At 34.8% G+C, this 18,669-nt stretch overlaps 1 protein-coding gene across 2 annotated transcripts in view; it reads right to left on the bottom strand.

Moving 5' to 3' along the window:
• The window catches only part of opcml (opioid binding protein/cell adhesion molecule-like), a 575,316-nt gene that overhangs the window by 34,994 nt on the left and 521,653 nt on the right, over positions 1 to 18,669 (bottom strand).

Genomic DNA, 18,669 nt, shown 5'->3' with positions numbered 1-18,669 from the left:
CAGGCCATGTCCAGGGGAAGTTTCCTGTAGGCTCAATTCCTATAACTGCAGTGAAGCATATATCTATTATGACTTTGGGTGTTTCCCAAATGACAGACCACTTGCTTCCGTTTCGTTTGGTTTACTTTGTGCCAGGCAAAAAAGCAACATATTATTGCATGCTATTCATTTTGTTTGCTATTCGGTTTCTGGTTTTCAGGAGCCACAGATTCTATACAAAAAATTGTAAATACCTTTACAAAATCCACCTAGAATTGCTGTACTGATACTTTAATTTAAACACAATAAGTTAAGCCCAACAACTTTCACTATTAGTTTTTGTATAATGCAGCAACCATGGTTTGATCTTCCCCATTGTCACATTTTTATTAAAGGGAATCTATAAACCCTACACACTGCAGGTCTCTATAAAAATAAATAACATAAAACAGCCCATATATGTAAAGCACTGTTTCGAATAAATAGAAAACTATGCTTTTCTAGAAGTTTGTGCCACTGGATGATCTAAAATAGAAAAACTACTATTTTGAGTACCAACATCCTTTGACTTGTATGATGCAGCCAAGTGAACATACATAGTAAGTTACATCAGCCAATGAATGGACAAAGTTGTTTTTTTTACTCCAAAACTTCTTCCTGTTACAGTTAGAGGTGCATTATTTCCTGTCAGGTGATCTCTGAGGGAACAAACAGAACATAACAAAATTGAGTATTGAGGTGAAAGATGTAAATTGGCTATATTTACTGATAGGTGAAAGTAGATTTATTAAAAGGGCACTTATTATAATGTATATTATCTGTTGGATACGTATTTGTTCTAAAAGAATAGATTTCCCATTTATTTAGACTCTCGAAAAAATTACATGAAAATTGAATTCGGTATGACCACTCCTTGCTTGGTGAGCAAGAGGGACAGCCCATAGGCATCCACATGCACACTTTTTTAATAACCAATTCAGCATTAGCTTTTATTATTTAATAAAGATATTTTCCAGTTTTTGTAATAAAATTAATTCTTTATGCCACTTAGTTTGCTTCAGCCTAGGTCATAAGGTTTCAGTGATGGTTCTGAATTGCTCCTGCAAGTAAAACATTTTGGCCATATAGGGGAAAATATATTAAAATTTAAGATAACAAATTTGCTAATGCAAAGATTTATGGAATATGATTGTAAAAAGATAAAAATATGGTACCAAAAATCTAATGTGTCATTGAGGTCGATGGGAAGTATATTTTGAGCATTTAAGCAAGTTAATTGAGGGTAATTTTCTTTGCGATACAAGATCATATAGAATGTCTTACAATAAGGAGTATAAATATATTATACTGTAGGTGCAATCTTAGATTTAATATATATATGTAAAAGTACAATACATTGTATAAATTTGGGGCTATACATCAAAATATTTTGATATGATATAGATATTGGTAATATATAAAAAATGTAACTAAACCACAAGTAAACCACCTGGATCTCTTATAAATTCTTAACTAAATTTAAATGTTTGTCTAAATGTAAGCTTGAGACCTAATTATAATTATTTTAATCTACTTTGGGTAAGTTACATTATGTTTCATTGTGCCAAATCCTGTATGATGGATGGTTTCAGGTAGAACTAGGTAGATCATACTCTTGAATTATGTCATTTTTTACACAAAAAATTCAGTACAACGAAGACATTAATATGTGTGCACTTACATCAAAATCTGGGTATGAAAATGTTGCCTATCTAGGTACACAAATGGATTTCACATGTCAATATTATCACAATGATCTAAAGCTGGCCATAGATCTCTCTTCTATACCACATAACATTAAGAGAATATATTGCATAAATGTTGCTGAGATATGTGGAGCTGACCACAGATGGCCAATCTTAAATTAAAAGCAGGGTGTAACTTCAGAGTGCATTTCCCATATGGTACCACAAGAAAGTTGCTGCTCTTTTAATATCTACAGTTTTTTTTTTGTCTCTATAGTTTATAGTAATTCATATTTGTATTTTACAGTTTTTATTTCCAATGTTTGTACAACTGTAATATATTCTAAGCAATTTATAAATAAAACTGACTAATACGAGGCTAAATATGTCCCTACTGTGTGTAATAACAATATTACAAGTCCAAATGAGATCCATGGTAACAGATACACAAGACCACAGGCAGGAGGTGACAGATGTATAATGCTTAGATCCAAATAATATGGATCTTCTGTGGGAATGTCGAGAAGACACAATTCCAAAGGTAACAACGCTTATTGCCAGTTAGTAGTCCAACCCCTATTTTATTAAAGTATAAATCCTCCATGAAATGTACTGTTTTACACAATTTGCTATCCAAGCAGACTGACATAAGGCGGTAATGTAGACTTCCATCTGGCAAATCTAGATGAAACAACTATTCTAGTGGGTTTGCATTCTTTCCAGTGTGTCCTGTTATTTATTGGTGCAGTTTGCTAGGGAGACACTGGAGGTGTTCCCTCCAGGTTCCTTGGTTACAGTGAATGTATATTGACTCAAGTATATTTATAAATAGCACATTCAATGTTTCTTCCAAACAACACCTTTGCTATAAATGAGTCTTCATATAGCTGAGGTTTTTTTTTCCTGAACTATCTGGTAAAAAACATTGTAATTTGGTATAGTTACAAACCTTTTTTTTACTTGATCACCCCATTAATGCATAACTGAAATTGTCCATAATTACTACCTGATTTCTTATGCATCTTTTTTACTTATAATAGTTGCCAAACTTCATTCTATTCACTTATACAGTGGGGTGAGGGTGGGAGAGGGGGTTGTACCATATGCATTTTTGCACTTTGGACCTTGTCCCACAATTATAAATGAGACCTGTAATGTTTTAATAATTTTCATCAAAAGTTAGCTATCTAGCTATGCATACCATCATAATCCTACTTTAAACCTTATACTGTTAAATTGTTTTACACTATTTAATGTCTTTTAGAAATCAAACATTGGCACAAGTGACATAAATATTGAACATATGTAAATAGATTATCTTTGATTTATCATTCATTCTAGTGTAGGATCTGATTATTATAGCTGCCATCTTGAGTTAAAAGCAGCACTGTGTGAAGCTGTTATTTTAATCAGCAGACAAGTAGAGCTCCTAATTCTTAAATACAGTAATCTGGAGTCAGATGATTACAGCATACATACAGTACAGAGTGGAATGCAGGATGTGAGCGCTAGAATACCTCGCAAATAATGATGAATATATTTTTATTCAAGAAACAGCAGGTAAGTACATTATTAACAAATCATTAACAAGAAGCGGAGAAGCCATGAAATCTAAATTTTAAAAAAAATCATCTTCCAGTCTTCAGATTTCATAATCTGTCCCAAAAGATAGAAACATCTTTTTCGACTGTCAGGGCATAAAATGATGATCTTAGAAAACTTTTATTCAAATAATATGAGGCCAAACAATAGCATAGTTTAGAATGTGTGAAGTAGTTACTTTTTGATTAGCTTTCCCTACTATAAAAATTAAATTAAGTTACATCTTTAGGGAAACAGCTAAATGGCCTGATCATATATCCAGGGAGTTTCCTTTAACCTTAGCGTAGCATGAAACACTCTAATGAGATCTACTATGTTTGAAAAGATTGAAAAAAAAATGTTAACAGCTAAATTAACATACTAACACAGTTATTGAGGAAAAGAATGAATAAATCCATCATGTTCAGCCTTTGTAAAACCCCCCTATAGTTTGATTGAAAGGAAGGCAAATAAAAAATAATTCATTCATTCATTAAGGTCAGAAAAAACCTAGCAATCCAGCCTCACACTCACACAGGAAATTATTTTGAGAAATAAAAAATGCAAAGTAAAATTGCTTGCATTTTATGAAAAATAAAATGCAATTTTGATATAAAGTCTAATATTTTCTTACTTTTATATAATTCTAAGATTTACTAATGGGTTTTCACCAGAACTCAATTATTGTTCCCCGAAAAATTTTAGTTTTTTTGAAAATAACTCCCATAAATTGTGATTTATTGATGTTTAGTTAACTATACATCACTATATTAATAGTCAGGTTTGATCTGTTGAGTACCATTGAGTCCTACGGAGGCTTAGAATAGAACAGTTAGTGACAGCCTGTCCTTGAACTTTCAATGAAAAATAATCCCCTCATTGTTTTCAGTTTCACCAATCTTCAAGGGGAAGTTAACCCCCCTTATTGTTTTCAGTTTCACTCAGCTTCAAGGGGAAATTAATCCCCTTATTGTTTTCTAGAAATTAATCCCATTATTGTTTTTTATTTCACCCAGTTTCAAGTAAAACTTAAACACATTATTATTTTCCTAAAATGGCTGCCGGAGCAATTCCTGTTTGGGGAAAAATAAAGAGGACTCATGGAAATGAATGTCCATCTAAGCTCAAATTTTTCAAGTTTTAACAATACTTTCAGCTCTAAAATTCAGGATTTTCAAATGTAAACTCGAAATTTTCGTACAAAGATTCAAGCATTATCGTGACATTTTATAAATACAGCAATTATCAAGTTTAATTCGGATTTATACTATGTTGAGTTTATGCAACTTTCAAGGCCAAAAACAAACGACAAAACAATCAAAATTCTTTTGTAAACTGCACTAAATTATTAGCAAAACTGACCTGAGCCCTCCAAATAATTTTTTGAAGGGGCTCAGTTTCATGCAGTTATGTTATGAGTTTATTTTCTTATATCATGTTTGGTTTTAGTCTAGAAAAAAAAGTTGTTTAGAAACCTTATGCATTTTTATTCACACCTACAGTTTGCTAGAGAGACATTTTTCAACTATGTTAAGGGAGAATTTTTCCTAAAAACATACTTTGTCTGTAGTGATGAGCAAATTTTTTCAGCAGGCATGGATTCGCAGTGAATTTCTGCATTTCGCCATTGGCGAATTGTTTCGCAAATCTTCTGTGTAAATTTGCCGCAGAAAAATTCATTGTGCGGAAATGTTTTTGTTGCGCATCAAATTAGGCGCAGGCACGTTAAAGAAACGGCAAAAAGGGAATGGTTGTGTCAAAAAAAGGTGCGGTCGCATCAAAATTGAGCGCGGTCGTGTCAAAAAACACGGGTGATAAAAAATAGAAGTGCGGCATATGCGTTTTGCGAATTTTTTGCTGTTTCATGAATTTTTTGCTGATCTGTGAATTTTCTTGCCCTTTCGCTAATTTTACGGCAAAGCAAAAAGGGACAGATTCACTCATCACTATTTGTCTGTCTTTTAGAATGAGAGGATTATGCTGCCTATCCTTTCTGGTGGCTACTGATTAGGTTTATTGATCTCAACAATCAAAAATTAAATTTTTAAGTGAAATGTATTTTGTTTTATTAACAGATACCTTTGATTACCTATGGCTCAGTCTTGCTTTTAATTATCTATTGACCCATTATTTGGTGGTTTTTAAAAGGCCAAGGGCAGCATCATTCCTCTCCAGCCTCTTCCTGCCAGCCACTTAAAATAGGGAAGCATTTGAAAAATGTGCAGACCTACGCTGAAATCTCAGTAGCCTCATACCAGGTGTATTCCTTTCAACATTTCCATTAATTGAGGGAGAATAATGATCTACATCTAATGTAACCTGATATGGGACTGCTGAGATTTCAGCACAGCCGGCACAATATATTTTTCAGAAATGTCCCTATTCAAAGTGGTGTGTTGGCAGGTATTGAGAACAATTCTTTATAATCAATTTGTAACCCCTCAATATATAAATGGAAACAGATTTTTTTTCCAGGAAATGTATTTTTGCTATAACTGTTCCATATAAATACTGTAGTTCTTCTACTATTAAATTAGCATTACTTTAAATGTTTTCTATCTTCACAATGGTTGTACATAAATATAGAAATGCTTCAGTGGTACGTTATTAGAGTTACTGGCCTGCATTCTACAGGATGTTAATTTCTTATACACCTGATATTTTAATTAATTGCCCAACAGTTGCTATAATTTCTTGCATTACTAAACTGGAGTTCTGCTTTTAATTTCAATTAGTGCACGATCTGCATGGGGTTATGTAAAAAAAAAGTGAGTCAGCCCAGGTGCAGTAACCCATAGCAACCAATCAGCAGGGAACATTTACTGGTCAACTCTTTAAAAGCTAAATTCGTATTGGTTGCTATGGGTTACAGCTCCTGGGCCTTTCATTTCATATGGGGGGGGGGGGGGGGGCTGATGAAAATGATGAACAATCTCTGTGAATTGTATATAATTATTACTTACCCTTCTCTATGAGCATTTTTTTTTGTTACCAAAGGTAATTTTGGGGCATTAATCAATGAATGTTTTGGAAAGATCAATTCCTGTCGATCAATAAATAGTTGCAATTTTTTTGTGCCAAATATTGAATCAGGTCTTATTCTACTGCAGATGAATTGAATTTGCACTTCCAGGAAAGTGACTTCAATCAATATTGATGTTGATGAACCCACTAGAACAAAACCTGATTATAGCCCCCTAGACAAAGGATAAACAACACTGAAATTAAGGTAGAAGAAAGTATGTAGTTTTTGTGTTCTCCTCATGCTAGGATGAGCTTGCTTTGGTTTCAAAACTTGCTATGAGGATTTGACCTATTACTTCGAATGCTTAGGTTTTATTGATATGGTAAGCACCTTAGCATAGTGTGGCATATTACATTGTCACTATACAAATAAAGAATAATTGTAACAATGTCTATTGGAAAGTGGGGGTTGCTTTATCCAAACAAGTAATTGAAATTGCATTATTATTGCATATACTGTATTTATGTCAGGATGGGTGTGAAACATGCAGTGAACTACAAATAAAAAAAGATGGCACTGAATTCATCTGTGCTTTCAACCTACATAGCACTATCCATTTCACTACTGGTTATTAAATTGTTTGCTTTGTGATACTTGCCCTTAAAGATTGCATTTAACTGTAAAACTGATTATGAAAATTTAATGATAGTTTCCTGTAAAGATTCAGACAAAAGCTGTATCTCATTTTAATGCTCTGTTGAGATCAATTATACAAGGTGGCTGGTATCCAGCCCAGAACATTGCTTCATGAAGGAGGTAGTTCATTTTCATGACCGCTTACTTAAAGGCATTTGAAATATACAGCAGCTGTGTTTGACAATTTTGTATTTATTTTTATGTATGTTAACTTGAATAAATGTTTGTACGTGTGCATAACATGATGTGGCTGAATTGTTGGATTCTTTTTATTAATGGGATAAACACTTTTTACTATTTATTCCATGATACTTTCTGGTTAAAATTGTGTGTATTTTTAAAGCTGTGTAATGACTTTATGAGAATGTGTAGCTGAGTGTAAAATTCTGGCATAACAAGAAGTGTTGGCTAGAAAATAGCAACATAAAAAGTGACACTGCGTGCCAGTGCTTATTACACAGCTTTTTACACCAATTTTCAAGCCAAGATTTCTTTGCACCCAGAGTTTTTCTCATTGACTTCTATGGTTTAGGCCAGGTCTGAGGTGATATAAAATAATGATATAATTTACACTGTTAGTCTGGCACTACAAAATACGTACACCTGAACAAATACATTGTCTCCACAATCCCATTACAATTTACATAGTTTTAATTAACATGTAAGGAATACAATGGAGTTTGATACTGTAAATACAGTACACAGCTATATAAATATGCACCATAGTCTACATGGAAATCAAACACATGTATCAAGTGTGCATATTGGATCTATTATCCAGCATGCTTGGGACCTGATATTTTCCATATAAGTGGAATTGGAATGTGAGACATAAGGGCCTATAGTTACAAAGTTATCCAGACCCCTCTTAAAGGCATTAACAGAATCTGCCATTACAACATCACTAGGAAGGGCATTCCCAAACCTCACTTCCCTCACTGTTAAAAACGACCTACACTGCTTCAAATGAAAGTTCTGTTGCTCCAATCTAAAGGGGTGGCCACTGGTGCGTTGATCGTTTTTATGGGAAAAAAGAACATCCCCTATCTGCCTATAATCCCCTCTAATGTCCTTGTACAGAGTAATCATGTCCCCTCACAAGTGCCTTTTTTCCAGAGAAAACAACCCCAACCTTGACAGTCTAACCTCATAGCTTAAATCTTTCATCCCCTTTACCAATATAGTTGCAGTCTCTGCACTCTCTTTAGCTCATTAATATCCTTCTTAAGGAGTGGAGCCCAAAACTGCACTGCATACTCAAGGTGAGGCCTTAACAGAGACCTTTAAAGGGGCAAAATTATGTTTTCATCCCTTGAGTCAATGCCCTTTTTTATACAAGACAGAACTTTATTTGCATTAGTAGCCACAGAATGACACTGCCTGGAATAAGACAACTTGTTATCTACAAAAATCCCCAGATCCTTTTCAATTAATGATTAACACACTACCATTTAGTAGATAACTCACATTTATATTATTTCTACCAAAATGCATAACTTTGAACATTGAACCCCATTTTCCATTTTGCTGTCCAGTTTTCCAATTTTGTCAAATCCCTCCATGCATCCTGCATGGAATTTATAGTTTTGCACTACTAGTAAAAATAGAAACAGTACTTTCTATGTCCACCTCCAGGTCATCAATAAACAAGTTAAAAAGCAAAGGACCAAGGACTGACCCCTGCGGTACTCCACTAACCACACTGGCTCAATTAGAAAATGTTCCATTTACCACCACTCTTTGTAACCTATCCTTCAGCCAGTTTTCTAAGTACAAATATTATGTTCTAGGCCAATACTCCTCAATTTTATCATTAACTTTCTGTGAGGTACAGTATCAAATGCTTTAGCAAAGTCCAAGTAGATGACATCCACTGCCATTCCAGCATCGAGGTTCCCGCTCAGCTCCTCATAAAAGGCGATTAAATTAGTCTGGCGAGATCTGTTATGCATAAAACCATACTGGTACAAACTTATAGTTTTGTGATTTGCAATGTATTCAAGTACCCTATCCCTTACCAACCCTTCCAAAAGTTTTCCAACTACTGATGTCAGACTAACAGGCCTATAGTTTTCAGGCTGAGAATGGGTATTCTTTTTTAATTAACGGCACCACATTAGCAATTCTCCAGTCTCTCTGCACCATGCCAGACCTCAATGAATCCTGAAAAATTAAGTGAAGAGGCTTGGCAATCACAGCGCTAAGCTCAATTAATAGCCTGGGATGAATACCATCCAGTCCTGGACCTTTGTTAACCTTTACATGTTCAAGTCTCTTTGAATTTCCTTGAGTGACCCATGTAACAGTAGTTATATTACTAGAATTGGGTATATTAAAAGGGAAGCCTTCATTAGCTGGCTCCTCAGTTGTATTAACAGATGAAAAATAAGAGTTCAAAATTTCTGCTTTTTCCCTGTTTTCATCAACCAACTTACCCCCCCCCCCCCGAGTGATAATAAGGTTCCCACCCCTTCTTGTTTCATTTTTTACTATTTACTGTACATACTGTATTTAAAAAAAATAATTCATTTTACTCCTATACCCCTTTCCATTTCTATTTTATTTTTAGCTTTTTTGCATGCTTTATTTGCTTCCTTGTACCTGATGAAAGTTTTTGCTGTCCCAGCTAACTTAAATGCTTTTAAAGCACGTTTTTTATTACCAACCTCGACACTAACACTTTTAGCCAACCATAAAGGTTTGGAATCAATTATCCAGTAACCGATTATACAGAATGCTCTAAAATTTAAAAAGCATTTTTCATAGAGTCCTGTTTAAGCAAAACAATTCTTATTTTTTTTACTAATTTACATTTACTCTGTAATAATAACATATCTTTTTTTTTTCATTGCAACAACACTGCATTAACCTACCGTATGCTGGTGGCAAAGCAATTCTGTTTGGTTTATAATCTTTTTAGTTGCTATAATGAATAATAATAATAATTATAATAATAATAAAGTTTTAGATTTGATTTTTGCTGTAAGTCAGCCAGTATGTACAGTAGCTGCAGCTAGGTTTGTCATGTGATTCTATTTGAAGAGAATAAATATAAAATACACAAGTCACAGAGAACAGTTGCATACCACATGGTCACATAGAAATCAATAAAATGATTAGAAGGTGAAGTGGTAGATGCTATAATGAGTAAAGAATTGTATTTATGAAAATGCTATATACAATGTGCATTTGCCTTTTTTGTGCTCATTCATGCTAGTGCTGTGCCAGATTGTCTAATTTGGTGCATCTAAGTAACCCTGTACCTGTACACACTAGGTGGGAACTTTGGATCTCCCTTTTAATACTGGGCCTATAAGTGTTCATCTTTGCCTCACTGCACGCAGTTGTAGAAAGTGTTTCCAGGTCCTACCCATATGCCCTTCCCTTTATGTGCATTTTTTTTAACTAGCATAAATCTTTGCTCTTCTATTCTGACTGCAATGGGCACAGTTATGCTGGAAGCAATGTGGGTTAAAACGGCTGACTGATTTTTTTACATTTAGGACATGAGCCCTTCTTCATTGCATAGAATAACTTTTGTAATAAGTATTAGATTTCACTAGTGGGCAAATTTGCACTATTTATTGTTAACTATCTAATGTTTGTCTTCACTGTTCAACCTGCAGCTGGCCAAAAATTACTTACTGACTGGATGCTATGGGTTACTGCCCAGTGTTGATAAACGAGCCTAAATCTCAAACCCTGACTGGAGAAGTTTACAAGGAAATTAGTTTACCTACTTTTATGTCATACATTTGAAGCAATTCAAAATTGCATCTCTCGTATGTAGTATCCATCAATCTTCACATTTATATCCTTTGCATATGGTCTGCTTTGCCAGTGACACACATTAGCATGCAAAACCATTCTGCGACAACAAATGAGTGAAGACACTGAACATTTGCAAGTGATAAAAGAGTGAATACATTTGATCAAGTTTACAATTTGTATATACTTCAAATTCCTCTGGGAAAGGTGTCACATATCTAGCACTTAGCTGTTACTAATTAAACATATTTAAATTCATTGTATTCTAATTAGCTTATAAAACCAAAACACAAATAGACTACAGCAGTGCAATAAATCACTCATGACCTAGAAAACACAGATGAGAACCAGTATTTTACATCAAATGCAGACTTCAGAAGGAGATAAAAGAGTCATGTATGTTCTTCAGTAAGCAAGCTTTCTTTATGTAAGAGAGTGGGGCTTATTTATAAACACAAATTTGCACATGTGCAGTAACTCACAGCAACCAATCAGTGATTAAATTCTCTAAGCCAGTTGCAGGTAGAACAATGAAAACAGACATCTGATTGGTTGCATGGGTTACTGCTCAGGTGCAAATTTGTCCAGTGTTTATAAATGGCCCTCACTGATATAGTGCAGTTTTTTTTTTTAAAAGCTACCCTACTGAACCTTGCTTCATAAATAAAGGTGACCATACACAGTAAGATTTGCTCCTTTGGCTAGGTCACCAAACAAGTGAATCTTTCCCTCGATATGCTCACCTTGCGTGGGCGAAATTGTGCTAATGCAATCTATTAGCCCTACGGCCCTAAGCCAAACGCTTTCATTATATGCAGTCATACTTTAGTCAGCATGAAAGCTGCAAAATATGATGTAAAGATCTATAGGTTGAATTTCTTTATACCTCTAATGGTAATCTAGGTGGCTTCCAATATACTTTATTATTTTTCATGGGGTAATGTATTCCCAAACCCCTTTAATTTAGAGATGGATTACATATTGATATCTATCATGATAATTGTTGTAAGCAACAGGTTAAGTTTTTCACTGCACAACTGAAAGCAATTAGATAAAGTGTAATAGGCAAATTGTTTTTTAATTAGAGATATCTGGAAAATTGTGGTTTGTGTTTAAGAACTGAACTTTCAGCACCATTTAATAGCCTCTACTCTTTATACGGAAATGTGAATCAAGGCAGAAAATTAATCTATGGTGACTTAATATACTTCATCTCTCTTTCCAGCTCTTGAATTACTTCTCTATATACCAGGTCAAGCAACCAACAAGATAATAAATACATTTCTGACTTCTTTGCCCCACAGAATACTTGGCAGCGAGAAGGTTAAATTAGCGTGACCATGTTTCAAGCGTGATCATTTGAAGAAAATGGCATTAATTATAAGGGATCATGAGCAATAAATATGATACTAATTATATAGGTAAAAATGCACCAGGTGATAATTATAACAGTTAACCCTGTCCTATGAAGAAGTAATTTTGCAGTGTAGTTAGACTTACTGCTTGGGCTCATTTACTGGGTACATTTACACCTGGCCAGTAATCTATGGGGACCAAACAATTTTTAACTTTGATCATTTTACCCGCACATGGCTAAAGTAAGTTTATCATTGATTGGTTACTGGCCAGTAGAGCAGAGCCAAGCCATCTCAACCCATTTAGTCTGTTCAGCAAATTTTTTTGTAAGGCCTGTATTCACTGCAGTTGTAGTATAGCTGAACCAATGATGGCTCCAGGAACAGGTATGGTATTTGTGCATTCTAGGCCTGCATTTTTTTAAAAAAGCCCAAAAGCTGTACATGCCTGCCACTGGGTGGCTCCACTCCCATTGAGAAAGTCAATGGTCAGCACTCCAGCTGGTGCAAATTGGCTCAAATTCCAAATCTATCTTATTAGCTCAGCTAAACTGAGGAACTATGAGGATTTCTAATATAGAATAGATGAAATGCTAAGGATTGTCTGTATCATATATATATTGGTTTTGGCATTAATTGTGCATTGCTGTCTGATAATCCACTTTTACATCTATAAATAACAAAAATTGCACTGTTATTGTTCAATACTCTAGAGGTTTTTAAGGAAGTCAGGCCTCCTCAGCCAGAAAGCAGTTCTGTTTATATTGTTTCCTGTATCGCTTGTGTACATCCATAATACAATTCACTGCCAGCTCATTCAGCAACAGAAATTTCACAGTTATTGCTCAGCATTTACCTGTGTCAGGAAAGTCAGACCTCCTCAGTCTGCTAACATTTCTGTTTATATTGTTACCCGTATTACTTTTGTATCTCCATATGATAATTCACTGCTAGCTCTTTCAGTAATAGAATATGTGTGGTTATTGCTCAGTGTTCAGCTCTGTCAACAAGACGTATGGTGCTGTCTTTCAAACAGCTCTGCTACTATCAGGGGGGAAAAAACCATCTCTTTTCTCCTGATCCTTCATCTACAGACTTCACATTGCTATTTCTCATAAAATAATAGGCACTGCAAACTGTGCTTATTGTCTAGAATATGAGCTTTCTGCGCAAAGCCCCTAGTTCCTCAGCATTCACAGCTATAGCAGATTTCTTACCGTTCAATTTTGAGAGACTCCGATATCCATTACACAGGGTGAAGCAAAAGTCATCACAGAGATGCATTTATTTATTCATGCAATTAAATAAAAGGAACATTTTTTTATTGTTATTTTATTTTCTAGAAGATTGCACATGAACAGTTGGAGTATGGTCTTCTTAGACCAAGCCATCAGTAACACAGTCACTGGAAAATATGTGTCCAACTACCTAGGATGACTGTTCTCTCTCTTGAAGAGCTCCATGTATTATTTGTATTGATTAGGGTTAGATGTGCGTAAGACTATAAGGTTGGTGTATGTTCTGCCTTCTATGTATATTTTTTAACCACTTCAACTGTAATGTAAGTTGTGAAGAAATATATGTATATATATATTACTACAGTATAATGTAAATAATAAAACAGCATATTTGATTGCAGATATGTGTACCCTCAGTCTGTTATTTCTAACACCTTAGTGGATTTTATTACTGTTTGCAAGAGCAACAGGAATTTGGAAAATGACTGCAGTGCAGAGAGCTTATAACATATTTATATCATGATGCACCTTTTTACTAGTTTGTTCATCTTTGCCTCCCACTCGGCTTTCCTGTGTAAATGTGGAACTTCATCGCTTTAATCTTTTCGCACAAAAATCACATGCTGGCACTGACTCACTAAAGATAACATAAATAGCACACACCAGACGTCTTAAAAGCAACAATCTTGTTCAATAAAAAGTGTTAATATGTGGCCTGTAATGACAAGCCCAAATATCTTTTACAGTTTAATCACTGGCCAAATCAACCCTTTAGGGTACACACCACTATGCATACAGAGAAGGAACTTGTAGTTGCACACTGAGAGGACAGTAAACTGTAGAGCCACACAATTTTGCAGATGAGCACAAGAACACATTTTATTGTACAAGTCCCACAGTTATCAACATTAAAACAGAAACAGGGTTGAAAGCCCACCAGGCATTCTTGTTGCCTACCTCCCTGCCTCTCTCTCCAGACAAGGGACTCTGTCCTATACAGGCTCCAAGCACAGGGGTCAGCCTTATGTTGAGGTACTATACCCTACTAGTTCCCTCTTTCTCTAGCACTGGCCCTTTCCTTACTCATTGTTGAAGCCATAACTGCTTGAATAACTGGTCTACCTGCTTTAAAACCTCCTCAGTGGGATCCCCTTCTTAGCAGCACCATCTAGTGACTGAAACCAAACTATCGTTAAATAAACTATTTCTACTCCTTGCACTTACCCCAGTTAAAAAGCAACGTCCTTGTTCTCTTGCAGAACAGGTCAATCACTAGAATATGAGTCAGTATAAAACAAATACAGCTTAAGCCGGTGTAAAGGCATATACCTACCGCATAATCATTTTCTCTCTGAATTTTCTTCTTTATGCCTACATGCATAGGACCAGCATAGAAGGCTAACTAATAGCATATTATAACAATGAAAAATCTAGCCTGATACTGAGTCTGCTTTCTGGTTGCCCCCACAACAAGATAATATTTTACATTTCAGGTTATAGAGAAGTCGAATAGAAAGGCAAATAAAAAAAAAAAATAGAAAAAAAGGTATTGGAATTGCCATAAGAAAAGTACATTCTTAGATGTATTCCCCCCACCCCCTTAAAAATACAAGTACATTATAGACAGCCATAAATAAATTACGATTTTGAAAAAGTATATTATACGTAAAGAGATACAGACACCAGACATTAAACCTTTTTTTTTACATCCGCCCAATGCTATCTGATCCCCAATGTTCCTATATGAGGGGGCTGCCATATTTTTTTTCTGCAATAGTCCATTAGCATTACAAGCTATAACTGACAGGTTGGGAAGGGACAGTCAGGTTTAGGAACTTCAAGTATAAATTACTTACAAAAGCAGTCCTATCAGGAAAAAATAAACAACATGACCTATAGGCAACTTTTTTTATGTACATATTTTGAAGAGTAGTTTTTAGTGTCGGAATCACTTTAAATGTCTGGGTCTACATTATGTTATATTGGTTTTCTTGGCCATCACACCTGTATAGTCTATTCTTATTTTTTGTAAAGGAATTGTTTTAATGATGACTTACCATTGGGGTTCCTATCTGTTGTTAATAAATACTTAAAGGAGAAGGAAAGGCTAAGTCACTTGGGGGTGCCAAAATGTTAGGCACCCCCAAGTGACTATAAGCGCTTGTACCCCGGGCTGGTCACCTTTTTGCTGTGCATTAAATAGATTTTCAGACAGAGACAGCTGTAGATAATAAAGCATTTTTCCCTGTCGTGTGTCCATGCAAAGGACACAGATGAACAACTCTGTTTAGTTCACTATAAATATCAGTTTGTATGAACACATAAAGCAATACTATGGTCTGAAAAGAATACTACAAAGATGTATTCTGCTGGTTTATACTGATTACTTAAATATAGTAATATTTCAGCTTTCTAACTTTAATGCATTTTGCAACTCTTGTTTTGCAAACTTGTCAATGGGGCAGTTTCACTCATCATTATCCAAGGTGGCAAGATATATCTGCCATTAAGATACCATGAGTGTTTTTTTTTTATTGTAGGGTTTTTTTTTTTACAAAAAAAAAAATTGGTATTCATGGAAGTATTTACAATGCCAAATGATTATGGACACATGCAGTATGGCCAATACATAGATTAATGCTGATTTAAACAAAAACAAAGAATGTATCTTTATATCTTAACCCAAAGAGGTGTTTATGTGAGATTCTAGAACAGTATACAAGACTGTCTTTACCCACCACCAGGAGAATATCAAGTGATAGCTAGTGATGAGTGAATCTGGTCCATCGACAAAATAATTAGTGAAACTGCAGAAAAATATGCGAAATGGCCAAAAATTCGTGAAATGAGGGTACCGCGTGACTTTTTTACACGCCGACACCTTTTTTTGATGCATCAGTGCTCTTTTTGATGTGACCCCCCCTTTTTTTATATCTTTTTTCAAGCAACCACAAATTTTTCATGGCAAAATTTTGCAGCAGTTTTGCAAAATATATTGCCAATGGCAAAGTGCTGAATTTCACTGCAAATTCATCACTAGTGATGGCTTTTCCTATGATAAAACTGCATTACATCCATCAATCAGAGATTGAGAAACTTTCAGTAAGATAGGCTGAAACTCTTCTGGTGACTCATGCTCATGAACCTTGCCACAAAGATGGTATTTCAGATATTGCTATATCTTTTATTTAGGCAGTTACTTTAAAAGCCATCAAAGGCTGTACTTTGCAAGAAATGCCCCCAATATAAAAACCTTCTTTTGGAATCTTTTCCCATTTAAAATATAGAAGAATCTACAGTAATTAATAATATATAGGGAGACAGTTACATTAAGTATTACTCTTGTTCTCATTGTCCCCATCACTGGACACAGAGTTATTAAATAGCTTTTTATGAACATGGCACATGCTAATCAGGTTTCTTTGAATTAATAGTTTCAAGAATAGTGCAATAATTCTGAAATCCTACCATTATCAATTATTTTTATGACAATTTCAAATTGCGGATCTTGCAGTTTCATTCCACATCTGTCCTAAGTGCAATTAAAAAGCTCTATATGTAGCTTTTGTCATTTGGCTACAAGTCTTTTCCTAAAATGGGCACAATGGTAGATTAATATGTTTTAGGGATTTTTTTTCTTTTAATTATTTAAAGATATCCTAGAAATACCTTCCAATGTTAGTTAAACAAAGTTGTTACATTTACTGATGTGCAGCATTGCATAGCCTTACAAGAAATACCTCATACAAAAAAATTTATACATTTGGGTGCATTTATCAATTTCTACAACTTCCTAGGACATCTTTTCACAAAAGCATGCTATGAAAACTATATTTCCAATGTACAATGAACTTGCTGCATGTGTGAAGGCCACACAACTACCACATAACTCTTTATTTAGCAACTGTAAATACCAATATGCCAATATTTACAAGCTACAGATATTTACAAGCTATAGAACAGATTAGTTTTTACCCTTTCTGCATCTGTGTCCCAGTTGTAAATGTTATCACCCCCAGTGTGTTTTGAGCTTTTGAAGTTGATGGGATTGAAATAGCTATTAAATGTAACAATTTGATTATGTCAGAGATATAAAATGTCATTTAAACATAAGGCTTGAGAGTAGAATGTAAACATATTTTGTGCCAATACTGTTATTAATTAGCCCAATCAAAAAAAATCAGCAGTCCACTGAAAAGCTTCTGTATAATAAGCTGCTCCTTATCTCACAGCCTACCAGACTGCAAAATGTATGTTCAGTCAAAGTCCTCTTCACTGGATAAATGTTGAAAACAGAAAAAACCCACAGTCATTTATGGTATACAGTCCCCCTCTTTTTATTTTTTTTTACAGACATTTTCATATGAATGGCCACACTATTATGACCCTCTCTTACAGCAGCCCATCAACATGGGTCCAGGATAGGGCAACAACTCCAGCCACTCCATAACTTGGGCATCTGAATGACACACAATTTAGGGGGTGGATGGGGGACACTTAGGTGTCTTCCCTCTACCACCCCTCAACAATACAGTACTGACTAACACAGCTAGTGCTGTATTTGTAAGTCAAGCAGCAGGTCAAAGCTGTGTGCAGAGCTTGTGGCAATACAAAAAGGGCACAATGAAGGCCAAAATGCAATCCAATGGCAAATTGAAGCTTGTTCTAGCACTTTGCACACTGCTTTCTTTTACTACTACTACTATTTTCCCGACAATTATATATGTAGCCACTGTAGGTGATTTTTTTTGTGACAAATGGCAGCAGAATTCAACAGTTCTTCTGAGATTCACCAGTACAAATATATTGGGGACCATTATCACGGGTTTCACTAAGAAGAAGAAAGAAGCAGCTCACCAAGAAAAAGCTGCTTTGAAAGGAAAACAATGCTTGTTTTACGCAATGTTTTGGGTAAAAAAGTGATGTTTTTATCCAATTGATGTGATATTAAATGTACACCAAATCCTTAAAAATGCTAAATAATTTGTCCTGCTTGAAAAGCTTTCCAACTCGATGCACACATTTTTCAACTTACTGGATAATTTCAGTCATTTTACAAAATGGGGTCATAGATTATATCATTAGCTTCTGTGTTCAGTTCCTATATTTTTGTCTTATTAGGATGCCAGTAAAATGTTGTACATTACTGTTTACTCTCTAGAAATGAGCTTTTGAGAGCCTACACTTGCCAAGAAAGCCTGTTTTCCATTGTAATGAAATCGAACACTTGATGATTGTGTTTATCATTTGTATTTATTGGCCTTGATTTTTTTCAATCCTGCCAATTTATTTTATTTCTGATATGCAGAGCAATTTTATAAATAATTGCAATGATGATTTTACACAGTAAGATTTACACTAAC

This window comes from Xenopus tropicalis, chromosome 7, assembly GCF_000004195.4.
Source record: "Xenopus tropicalis strain Nigerian chromosome 7, UCB_Xtro_10.0, whole genome shotgun sequence".
Taxonomy (NCBI): domain Eukaryota; kingdom Metazoa; phylum Chordata; class Amphibia; order Anura; family Pipidae; genus Xenopus; species Xenopus tropicalis.
The sequence above is the reverse complement of the archived record's forward strand: the minus strand, read 5'-3'. Positions and strand labels throughout refer to the sequence as shown.